This window comes from Pinus tabuliformis, chromosome 1_2 (assembly GCF_031772625.1).
Source record: "Pinus tabuliformis cultivar Carrire ecotype Pingquan chromosome 1_2, CPIR1, whole genome shotgun sequence".
Classification (NCBI taxonomy): domain Eukaryota; kingdom Viridiplantae; phylum Streptophyta; class Pinopsida; order Pinales; family Pinaceae; genus Pinus; species Pinus tabuliformis.
In genome coordinates this window covers 69,343,481-69,354,811 of record NC_142298.1, presented here as the reverse complement: position 1 = coordinate 69,354,811, position 11,331 = coordinate 69,343,481, and the positions used below count along the sequence as shown (strand labels likewise).

At 37.3% G+C, this 11,331-nt stretch overlaps 1 long non-coding RNA gene across 1 annotated transcript; it reads right to left on the bottom strand.

The window, feature by feature from the left end:
• Positions 1 to 273: 273 nt before the first annotated feature.
• Positions 274 to 3,605, bottom strand: LOC149204462 (uncharacterized). The gene is made up of 2 exons (XR_016252371.1): positions 3,182 to 3,605; positions 274 to 2,890 (listed from the first exon to the last, which is right to left on the bottom strand). It is a non-coding gene; the product is annotated as an uncharacterized LOC149204462 (long non-coding RNA).
• Between the last annotated feature and the right edge of the window lie 7,726 nt (positions 3,606 to 11,331).

Genomic DNA, 11,331 nt, shown 5'->3' with positions numbered 1-11,331 from the left:
ATTGAAGCATTGATATAATAAAGGAAAAAAATTTAATAAAGACAAACAAAGAATAGCCAGCAACTCGATAAACTACATAGCCAGAAATTCCATTGCTTTAAATTTTATTTTAAAAAGAATTGCTGAATAATCAACATGGATTTGATTCTTTTGCATTGACGCATTGATATTGTAAAGAGAAAAAAAAATACCAAGAAAAGAGAATAGCCTACAACTCAATAAACTATAACATCAGAAATTCCATTTTTTTTTAATTTCTGTTAAAGCGTAGAATCAGAAAATCAATTTAATTCATATTTCTTTCGATATCCCATTGGGAAAATTTCAAATGTTCAAAAACATGTCCTATGTGATAATCATTCAAACATGTCCTATGTGATAATCGTGTATATCTTTTCAACGCATGTTTTCATGTTATCATCATCCCAAATATTTCTTTGCACTGATCTTTCAAGCAATATGTCATTCCCAAGATGGAAAGTTTCACCATTTGCATTGGCAACGTTTGATAATGCCCTTGTCATACTCTAACATGTGCAAGTTATAAAGACCTCTCTAACATGGAAAACTGCCTGCACTTCCAAACTCCATATGCAGCAATCTCCTTCGTTGGTGACAGTCGAACAATGATCTCCAGAGGTTGAAGCTCGCAAATGCAATTGACATTAAAGAGCAGTACCCCACACTGATTATGATGAAATCTCTACAGACTCTTCATATTTTACATTTCCAATACAGTCAATAATGTAACAGATGTGGTAGTTTGGATGACCGTTTCCCAGAAGTTGAAATTCCAGACTTGCAATGATTTGTTGGTGAAACTAATATTTTCTGATATTGGCTGATACACTTTGACGTGGAAAAAAGAACTAGGCATCCCAATTGGGAATGATAGACTGTGGGAATAAGTAACCCTTGAAAAAAGCACCTCCTCTCTACAGATAAGGGTGTGCAAGTTGTTTCTTTGCAGCCACTGCAATTTTGAAGAATAAATTGTAACGGATGGAAAATGCTGATAAAGTAATGTGTTTGCCATCTACAGCTTTCATGAAGATACCTATCACATACTTTGCCCATTTTTACAGTATCTGCAGAAAAAAATTAATGGGAGCGGGAGGGTTGGTTAACAGGAGATAGACAATCTATTCAATTAGCTTAAGCTGAATGTGCACATGTCTGCTATTCAATGGACTTAAACTCAATGTGTGCATTTCTGCTGTTAACCAACCCTTATTCAAGGCACATTGACATCTATTCATCCACTTAAGTTTTTCATCCTAGTAGATGGATCTAAAAGTCCATCAATAGTCTCAAGTTTCAACAATAAATCCAATTTAAACCCACATGCACTGATAAGGAGGCAATGTGCAGTACAAGCCACATGGTCAGCACGTACATGATGAGGGATGTGTGCATGTACGGTTTGTTCATGGGGAGACAGAAGGGGCCAAAGAAGCAGAAGGCAGTGTGATCCTGTGCTCCACCATTCTGCAATACCTATTATGATATCACATCCCATCACAGGACTGCCATTATCTCTAAGCATTATGTCTGATGTAAGTGATGATATGCAGGTCATTACAACACAGGTTCATAGACGTACAAGGGGCATCCTGAAGAATTGTGAGAACTTGTCACCAGGTCTTGATGCTACTCAGCATTGGGCGATGTATTCAAAGCAATCAGGAACTGGTCTGAAATCCGATACTTGGAATGAAGCCACCAGCAATCCAGTAGGTAGTTTGGCTAAACACAATTGCATAAGATAAAGACTGTTGGTCAGATTGGGAGATTCTTGATGCCAACCAAGGTGTGTGAAGAGGTAGGCCGTGCAGGAGCACAGAAATAAGCACTCCGCGGGCCCTAACACCTGTGGTAGCAGACACAGAAGCATATCACAGGAAACTCCCTGAAGCATCGAAGCAGTAGGTGGAATATCTGGAAAATAGGATTTGTGAAACAGGGAAGATCCCCAGCAGCAGACTTAAATAAGAAAAGAGCCCTCGGATTCCAGATACAGGTTTCTGCTGGAGTAGTGACACCAAGTACCTGAAAACTGTGGACTTACATTGGCACGTGAAAACTGTAAATGCATGTACCATAGAAGAGAATGGTTCTCAGCACAATGATATTCTCAAGAAGCTTGACCAGTTAGACCAAAAATATGAAAATCTTACTAATGCCATTTCGAGGTGAAGAGGGTCAAGGTGACGGGACAAGGACAGTTTAGACTGAAACAGCTAGCTGGACTCCGAAGGCAGGGACAACAACTTAAAATTTCATCAGTGTTGATTCTGACTGTGGGCATGAGAAAATAGCTTCTGATCTTCCGGGACATCTAGCTTAGTCTAATTTTTCTGGTTTATATGCAATTAAAGAACTCACCCTGAGTGTTCCATGTTTAGGCTTAGGTTGTCAGATGTTCTTTTCTATTTCAAGTACTTTGGTAAATCCCCGCGAGGGGAGAGACTTATCATGAGATAAATCCTATTAATTTTTTATGGTATTGCAGGCCACTCTCCTCGGATAATAGTGTGTACTATTACTGTGCATAAGTGACACAAAAACCTTCTACATTACGAAAAAACAATAAATTTATCCAATTTACCATATCAATCACATAAACCCACCATGTTGGAAATGTAAAACATGACGAGAGCTCCCCCTCGATAAACTGAGTTAGGACAAGGACTTAAGGAGGGACAGGCGGATTTCCGATGTTAGAAAGGTTGCATCTTTACTAAAACTCAAGAGTATGACAAGAACAACATTGCCAATGACAATGGAAAAGCTAACCAAATTAGGATGGTAGTCTTCAAAACAGGCCACTCCATGAACACCACTTTTGAAGACGGGAGTTTGTTTGCATATTCGTACGTCTTGGCTTATCCTGCAAAAACCGAGTTAGATGAGTGAAGCTTATAGTGAGGCTCCAGACAAATTTTCCCCCATAATTTCTTGTGCAGCAAAGCAAGAAAATGAGGATAATATGATTAAGAAAAGAATAGCGGAAATAAAAATAAAACTGAAAAATGGGAAAGTTTTGTATGTGATGGGGAAAGATGGCCAATGAATGTGAGGTGGACGGGAGAGAACGAAATGCGAAAAAGAACCAGAAGAAGATGAGAATTGAATTTTCTAGAGAATTAATTGGAATATTCAACTGCACTGTTTACCATACTATATGATGCAAGAAGATGAAATTGTGTGGTGGTATTACACACCATATGTCAGTCATACAGATTCCCTCTTTCTTTTGACAATCCAGGCAGAAATTAAATCTATTTTCTCTTCTCTGCCACATTCGTATCTGCCTTCCGCGTGTGACCAAGCGACCGCCATCGTCCACACGTCTGGATTGGGACTTCAACCACTCTTCGATCTCATAGACTTCGGCTATTGCAGATCCAACCGCAACTGTAACTAAAAATAGAGCAATTAGAACATTCAAGTGAAACCCTAGAAAGAATAAGCTGTTTATGTCAAACCCTGACACTGAAACAAATGAAATTTTATTAATGAAAAAACTGTTCTCCTATAAATGCAATAGAGAGTATTAGGGCATGCTAGTGAAACCCTAGAAACAATACGGCATTTATGTGAAATCAGACAAATAAAATTTTATTTATAAAATTACTTTTTTATTTTTTTTGAATTAATAACCGGAGAACCCACAGTATGAGTATTTTTATGCCAACGTTTCAAATCCCAACTGGGATCCATCATCAAGACTTTAAGAATGATGATACAAGATGAGCTGCTTTAGAGCTGCAGCTCTTCTTACAATCCTCACTCTTTTTATTTCAAATTACTTTTTTATTTTCTGTAAATGCGGTAAGAGGAAGGTATGGGAAAACAATACCAGAGGGATCCGTCATTTTTATAATGTTAGAAAACTTTGTATACGATGTGTTTTGCTTATTGATTTGCCTAGATTATTTGCATTTATAGAAGTGATTATGAATCGTTAATCTATATTGTTAAACTCAATTTAATTGTATTGTTAAATTTAACTTAATTGAGTTTTATAATGAAATTGGGAGATAGATAAATTTGTTTTTTAACTATAGGAATTGATAGTTTATTGGAGTAATATGGGATAGGCTCGGGAGGGAGATGGATAAAACTTAACATGCTAGCAAAGCTTCATCAAATAGGGTGTTAGGGACATGAGTGCACTCAGACCAGATGCAGTATCATGCCTCCACATTTCAAAGGACTTCACTGAACACGTTGCCGAAGGAGACAACTAACAAATCCATTGTAGATCTAATACTTACAAGTAATTATGGTGAAAAGTGTGAGGATGCTTCCCATTTATGATCCCGAGTAGGAGAAAACTAACCCTTCAAAGACACCAATGATAAAGCAATTTTTGCTAGTTATGTCTTCCATCAATCAGAATTATAGCTTAAGTCAAAATGAGGAATGGGGTTCAAATGGTGCCTCCAGACATTATCTTCTCTAGTTATTCTCAATCAGCTCCTCTAGACATTGTCTATTGATATGACTCATACAAGTAAAATGGATTTTTTTCTTTTTTTTTAGTTTCAATTAGTTGCCTTGGTTTTGTTGGTATTGTTATCATCAAGGTCAAAGGCATCCTTGATATAGTGGGCCTCATATAACATTGAAATTAGCCTTGTGTGTCAATGCTTGTCCTAGATAGTGGTAAAAATTCTAAGAAGTTATCCACTAATGGAGTTGAGCATTTTTGGGTTTGTTGCCCTGTGGCATGCTCCTATTGTAGAGGACATGCTCTTGCAGACCATTTCCTTTTCCACTTGAGCTTGATTTGGGTTTCTTGAAGGTTTATAATTGAAAACCACCTTGAAAGGTTGTAATGATTTATTCTCTCTTATATTGCTATGTTTAGGAGTAGAGATTTCGGGTAGAGAGTTCCATGATTTCAAAGTTCTATTGGTATCATTTATTGATTGGACTAGGGTCAAGCTCTCTTCTATGGTTCTAGTTTGATCAATTGACCTCCTCTTTTCCTTGGCTTCCATGCACTATAGACTTCAATGATCAGTAGGGGAAGAAGTAATAGTTTACTTTCCACCCATGTTTGTCCAGTTGGGTTGTGTTGATGTTCCTCTTAATAGACTAGAGAAGTCGGAAATGGATGAGCGACATCAATTGTGAAAGCTTAAATGCACCTCACGAATGTAGAACTCCCTTAATTCTAGCGATGGACTACCTTAACAACACACTATGCATTGTCACATGAATTATTGTTGCCACATTAACACATCCCATATCTCGAAAGACTTGATTAACCACATTACCTCTGGGAGTAAGCTTGCTAAGTTTGAACTCGAGTAATCATTGTTACGGGTGCTCCAACTTGTGATTGACCAAATTAAGTGTAACGGATGTTGAATACGACATCATTGTTTCCAAGGGAAATAAGATACGTGTATCATGTGTTGAGCTATAATAGATATGTCCATTGTCAGCAGATTTGGTGGGGTTGCGTGTGTTTGAAGGGTTGACTTTGAGAAAGGAACCAATTATCTGGAGACAATCACTAGTAGAGGCACTTTCACTTTTAGATGTGAAGAAAATTTTCACAATCGAATTAACGAGTTTGAGTAAAGGAATCTTCAAAAGTGACTTAAAAACGGGAGCTTTACTTGAAAGGAAAGAGGATTCTTATGTTTTATAAAAGTGGAAAAGCGTAAGAGGAGTTGTCAAACCTGCTTGAGAAAATCATAGAAGAACAAACATTCTAGATATCCGTTCAAATTGGACACTTTATCATAAAGTGGAAACTGCTTAAGATTCATTACAGCTGTGAGCATGATATAAATATCTAGTATCTACACAAACAATAAAAAATGGGCATAACATTACCAACCCAAGGATTTGATACATTGCAATGAAAATCACATGCACAATGCACATAAACATACGTTGCTTTAAGGATGACCACACAACCATTGACTTTTCAACTTCACCTTGAAAGGTCATTCCCGCAACTTCCACATAACACTTAAACACTGGCATATGTCCCAGTCTTGACCTCGTTGTTGTATATATTGGTAACGACACCCTACCCCTTTGGGCCATCTCTTGTAATAGATTTTTGCACACTCTAGTTTCATCCTATAAGTTAAAACACATATTAGAAATTACTTATTTAGATTGACATTTATAAGTGTGTTACATTTAGCATCTTTTGACATTTTAAATATAAATTTCCACAACTTTTTCTAGAAAAAAATTCACAAAGTTTCATGGAATAATGACATCTTCAACTATGTTGGACTTCACTCTTTAGAACAAACAATAATGAAATTTTATGTTGGCATTCTCTTTTATGGAGTGGATTTCCTAGCCTGCATTGAGTGTAAATCCAATAGTAATCAAAGTCCCACCTTCCTTAAGAGAGTTCCCTCCACAGGACGTCCATGCAACGCAAGTTGGATAATTGTTAATTTTATCCCTTCTCCAAAGCAACCATGTCTACTTTTAAGGAAAAATTAGGTTCGCCCATGGTTACCACTACCAGTGGAAATAATTAACTATTGATCACAATTCCAAGTATTGGGCTTGGTTTAGTTGCATGTGCCATAGGCCAAATTTCAAATCCCCTTAAGTTAACTGACTAAGACACATAAGATGGCCAAATATTGACTATAGTTTCTCACACATTCTTCAAGTGCCATGGAATCACTTAAGTTCAAATCTAAATATAGATATAGCCAACAATAGACATCATATAGCTCTATCAACTAGAGAACACAGTTGACCACCTTGTTTTTAAAATTCTATAGATGTTATAAATAGTCATACTACTTCTAGATAAGCAGATAAGGTACCCCTGAAATTTATTTGATTTGAATTTAAAACTGATAAAAATGGCTAAAGGTGTTAAAACTTGGACAGGCTATGAATCAAACCAAGGAATTGCCTCTGGTTGGTTGGCTACCCTGCCACTAATTATGCCCACCAGTTTCGCGGTAGCCAACCTAGTCTGGATGGTGGATTGATATTATAACAGAGGGTTAAAAACCCATCTCTCTTCCCTTCTCCTTGTATAGTTTGTCCAGTTTGTGATGCTTTTACAAGGATCAAAACATGGATGCTTTCATGGCGTGACAAGGGTTACAACTTATAACCCCTAGCCTATCCAGTGAAACTTGTAATATGTTGTATAGGCATTAGCAACTCTTCAAACAAAGCTAAAGTTATGTATTATTTTTGGTGCAGTGTTGGCCATTTTGGGCTGGGTAGGTTCAGCAACCCTGCCTGATCTATAGATACAAATTTGATTAATATGAGCCTTTTGGTACCACGCCAGAGGGTTTAAAGGTTTGAATAGGTGTAAAACCAGTTCAAGATGGGTGAGGGAAAGGATTGATAATAGAAATAAATTTCATTATTGTTCATAGGTCAATGGGACTCAAAAGTACAACAAAAGATAATTATAACACAGCAATGCCTAGGGCTTTTAAGGGATAAGACTTTTGTTTGTGTACTGCTTTCAATCTAATATCTAAATCAACATGGAAAAATAAACAAATAATGGTCTACTTAATAGGATTCTTGCAACAAGAGACTGTGAGGGGCCTCTTCTCAAGAGAGTACTGAGAGCAACTTCCATAGCCGCATGGTTGGCCTGGTGCAAAGTAGTATAACATTTGGGGCTTTCGAAAGTTTTTCCATTGAATGTGACTACTGCCTTGAAATGAGCGGCATGATTGGGCCCTTCTGATCTGATTTAGAATATTATATTGTTATGCTAAGATCCTCCTCAAATTAGAAACAAAATGTGTTCATTGTGCTAAAGGATTCATGAAATTTTGCAAGTGAAATGATGAGTTTGTATATTAATTTTATGAGCAATTTAACATAAATAAGATACTGAACAACATCATAAACATGTACAGAACATCACCAAAAACACATTACAACAGGAACATGATAAAGGAGTTCATCCCTCTTAGGCTACGTCTCCTTGGTCCAGCTTCCAATGGCTTGGGCCTCTCTATTATGCTCAAAAGTGTATAAATATGTGTTTACAATGCTCAAATGTTTCTGAAACCTGCTCCAATGAGTCTAGAATGTCAAAAAATGGCTATCTAGCCTCTTTTTTTGCATCCAATTTTGTCGAACAGTGAAGAAGTTATGACCTCTCCTAGTTTTCCCACTATTCACTCCGCAAATTGCACCAAATCTAGCACAATCCCACGATTTCACCCAAAAAAGTGCTAACTGGGTGAAAAGTTCACCGCGCGGTGGGCAAATTTGTAGGACGGTTAATTTAGCCCATAACCCCGTCGACAGTTATAAAAAAATGTTAGCCATACCGATCACATGACACTATTAGGGACTAGCGGTTAAGTGGCGGTCTTCTGGCGGTCACAGTGAATGCGACAGTTGGATGATATGCTATTGCGATAAGCGGCAGACACGACAGACTATCAACTACAGTATAATTGTATCGCATTTGGAATATAACGCAATCGACAGAGCCAACTTAATACATATAGCGAGACTTACATTGTGCAATATGTGATTGCGATATCGATATCGCAACCTGATCCTATCGGGGCTGATTTTGTAGTACTTCCCTTCTGCGATGTGCGATTGTGATTGTCACATCACACCCTGGCTTGTTCTGGGGCTGATTCTTTAACACTAACTCGCCTGCCATATGCTAGTTAAGAACCAACCTGCGGGTGTGGCGGTAAATCTTGGTGTTGTTGTGGGTGAGGTCGCGTGTTCGACCCCAACCTCCCCACATAAAATTTTATTCGACCTTTGAGAGGGCACGTAGCGGCCTCTGGGTTTGCCACGTGTCACCATCTCATTGGTCCACCTGTATAGACTTTAACCAATAGCATCCTACCAACTCATGCCTGTAAGAACGTGCCACATGGCACTCAACCATTCACTGATGAGATTACAATGCTACCTCAGTTGCATAGTCAGCGCCAACTAGGTAGCCTAGTCAACTGTACGAACTATTGACTGGGTTGTCCCCTTTTTTTCCAAAAATTTCCCTGTTTGCCAAAGTGAACAAAATGTGTTTCTGAAGCCATACGATGTTCGTTTTGCACAAAACGAGTTGCACCAAATTCAGGATGATGAGAGCTAGGCAGTCGTTTGGGTTCCACACCATTCTGACAACTTTTATTTTTGAGAATAATTTTGAGCACCTGATCACTCCTCCCCACTGGAAGCCTTTTGGACCCCAAAAGATCACTTTCAGTTGTCCAACAAGTGAGGATATAGTTCCCTCACCTTTCCAATCTCGATCCATTTATCACTAACTTGGAACTTGTGATATACACAATGCTTGCCATGCTTTGCTCTGTACTTGCCTTTGCCCTTTTCAAATTTATCTTGCACTATTTAATGTACCATTTAGAGTCGTTTAATGAACTCTTTGGCTTTGTCCATGTTACTATCAATAGCAACATCCTTCTTACCAAGATGATACAACACATTATGATGCAAATGGTAAAAAAATTCTCTACTTGATTCATTTGAATCAAGCTTGAATATACATCTTGAAAGTATGTATTTTGTTGAACATAACTTTCATGTAAAACAAAATTATGCTTGAGGAAAGTAATTATACAAACTATAGGCCTAGAAAGTACATCAACAAACTTGTCGCTTATACCTTTCTTATACCTTTTGACCAAGTGGAATAGTAGAAGAAAACCCATCCAATGAAAGTGCCTTTGTCGCTGCAACTTAAACACTTCACCATTGAAAATTTCTGAATGAAAAGAAATGGGCTTACCACATTGCATAAAGACTACGCCCATGGCATAGTCACATACATCAACCTGAAACTCAAATGACTTTTTCAAGTTTAGAAGAGCAAGTATAAAGGTTGAACTGATATTTTGTCTTAAAGCATCAAATGCCTCTTGTTGTTTGCCTCCCCACTAGAAGACCTTTTGCACAACTGCCAAAGAATGCAAATGAGCTACAATAGAAGAAAAATTAACAAAATCTTTCCTCCAACATTGGGTTGCTCCCAAAAAACCTCTTATCCAAATGACTATCTTGAGTATTGACCAATCCATAATGGCATCAATCTTGGAGAGGTCTAACTTTAGCTCACCTTCTCCAATCTCATGGCCCAAGTACATCAAAGAACTCTTATCCAACATATACTTTGACATCTTCAATAACAAATGTTCTTGACATAAGACATCAATTATTTCTTTCTCATACATGACATGTTCATAATGAAATTTTTTGAAAATGAAAATGTCATCCAAGTAGACTATCATGTCTAGAAATGGCTTCAATACATCTTGCTTCATATGCATGAAAGTAGTAGGAGCATGGAAAAGACCAAAAAACATAGCAAGCCATTCAAACAAACCTTGCTTGGTTTTGAATGTCGTCTTCCATATGTCTCCTTCAACAACTCTAATTTGATGAAAACTACTTCTTGAATCCCATTCAATGAAATGCTTACCATTCTTCATAGGCATCAAAACAAGGGGTGCACCACATGGTAAAGGAAAAGGTCGAATGATCCTTTTATTCAGCAATCCTTGGATTTGTTTTGATATTTCTACAATTTCCATTCTTAACATCATGTGCATGTCAATGTTAGGAAGAAGACACTTTTGCTACAATGGTATTTCATGTTGGATTCTCCTCTTGGAAGGAAATCCTTTTGCTTTTTGAAACACCTCATCATCATGGTTAACTACATCAACCAATTCAGTTTTCAATTTTGATGTATAACCATCGAACACTTCATAATCAACATCAACATTAGGTTTGATCATAAGAAGCACTAAATTCTTGCTTGAATTCACTAGTCTTTTCATTTGCCCTGCATTAACTAATGAAAGATTTAGTTTCTTGTGATGAGCTCGCACAATATACTCCACACCATCCTTGAACAAGTGGTACTTTTTTTCATGACGATAGAAGATTGTTTTTCTATCATAAAGGTAAGGACTACCCAAAACAATTCCTGATATATCAAGTGGTACAACATCTAATTCAACTTCGTCAATGAAGTTTGTTGTGATTGCAAACTGAAGAATACATTTTCTTGTAACCTGTAAGTTTGTGTCCTTGCATATCCAACCCAATGGATATGGCTTGGGATGTAAAATGGTTTCAAGATTAAGTTTCTTGACTAAGTCATCAAATATCAAATTAGCTTGAGACCCACTATCAAAAAGTGTGTCGATTTTTGTATGTTTTGAGATTACCCTCACATGAAATAATTCAATCCTTGTTTCTTCATTTGGAGTGCTAGTGTGACAATTTGATATACTAGTGCTAGCAATGGATTCTTTTCCTTTTATACCCATGGCTGTAATTTTAGTTTCATCACCC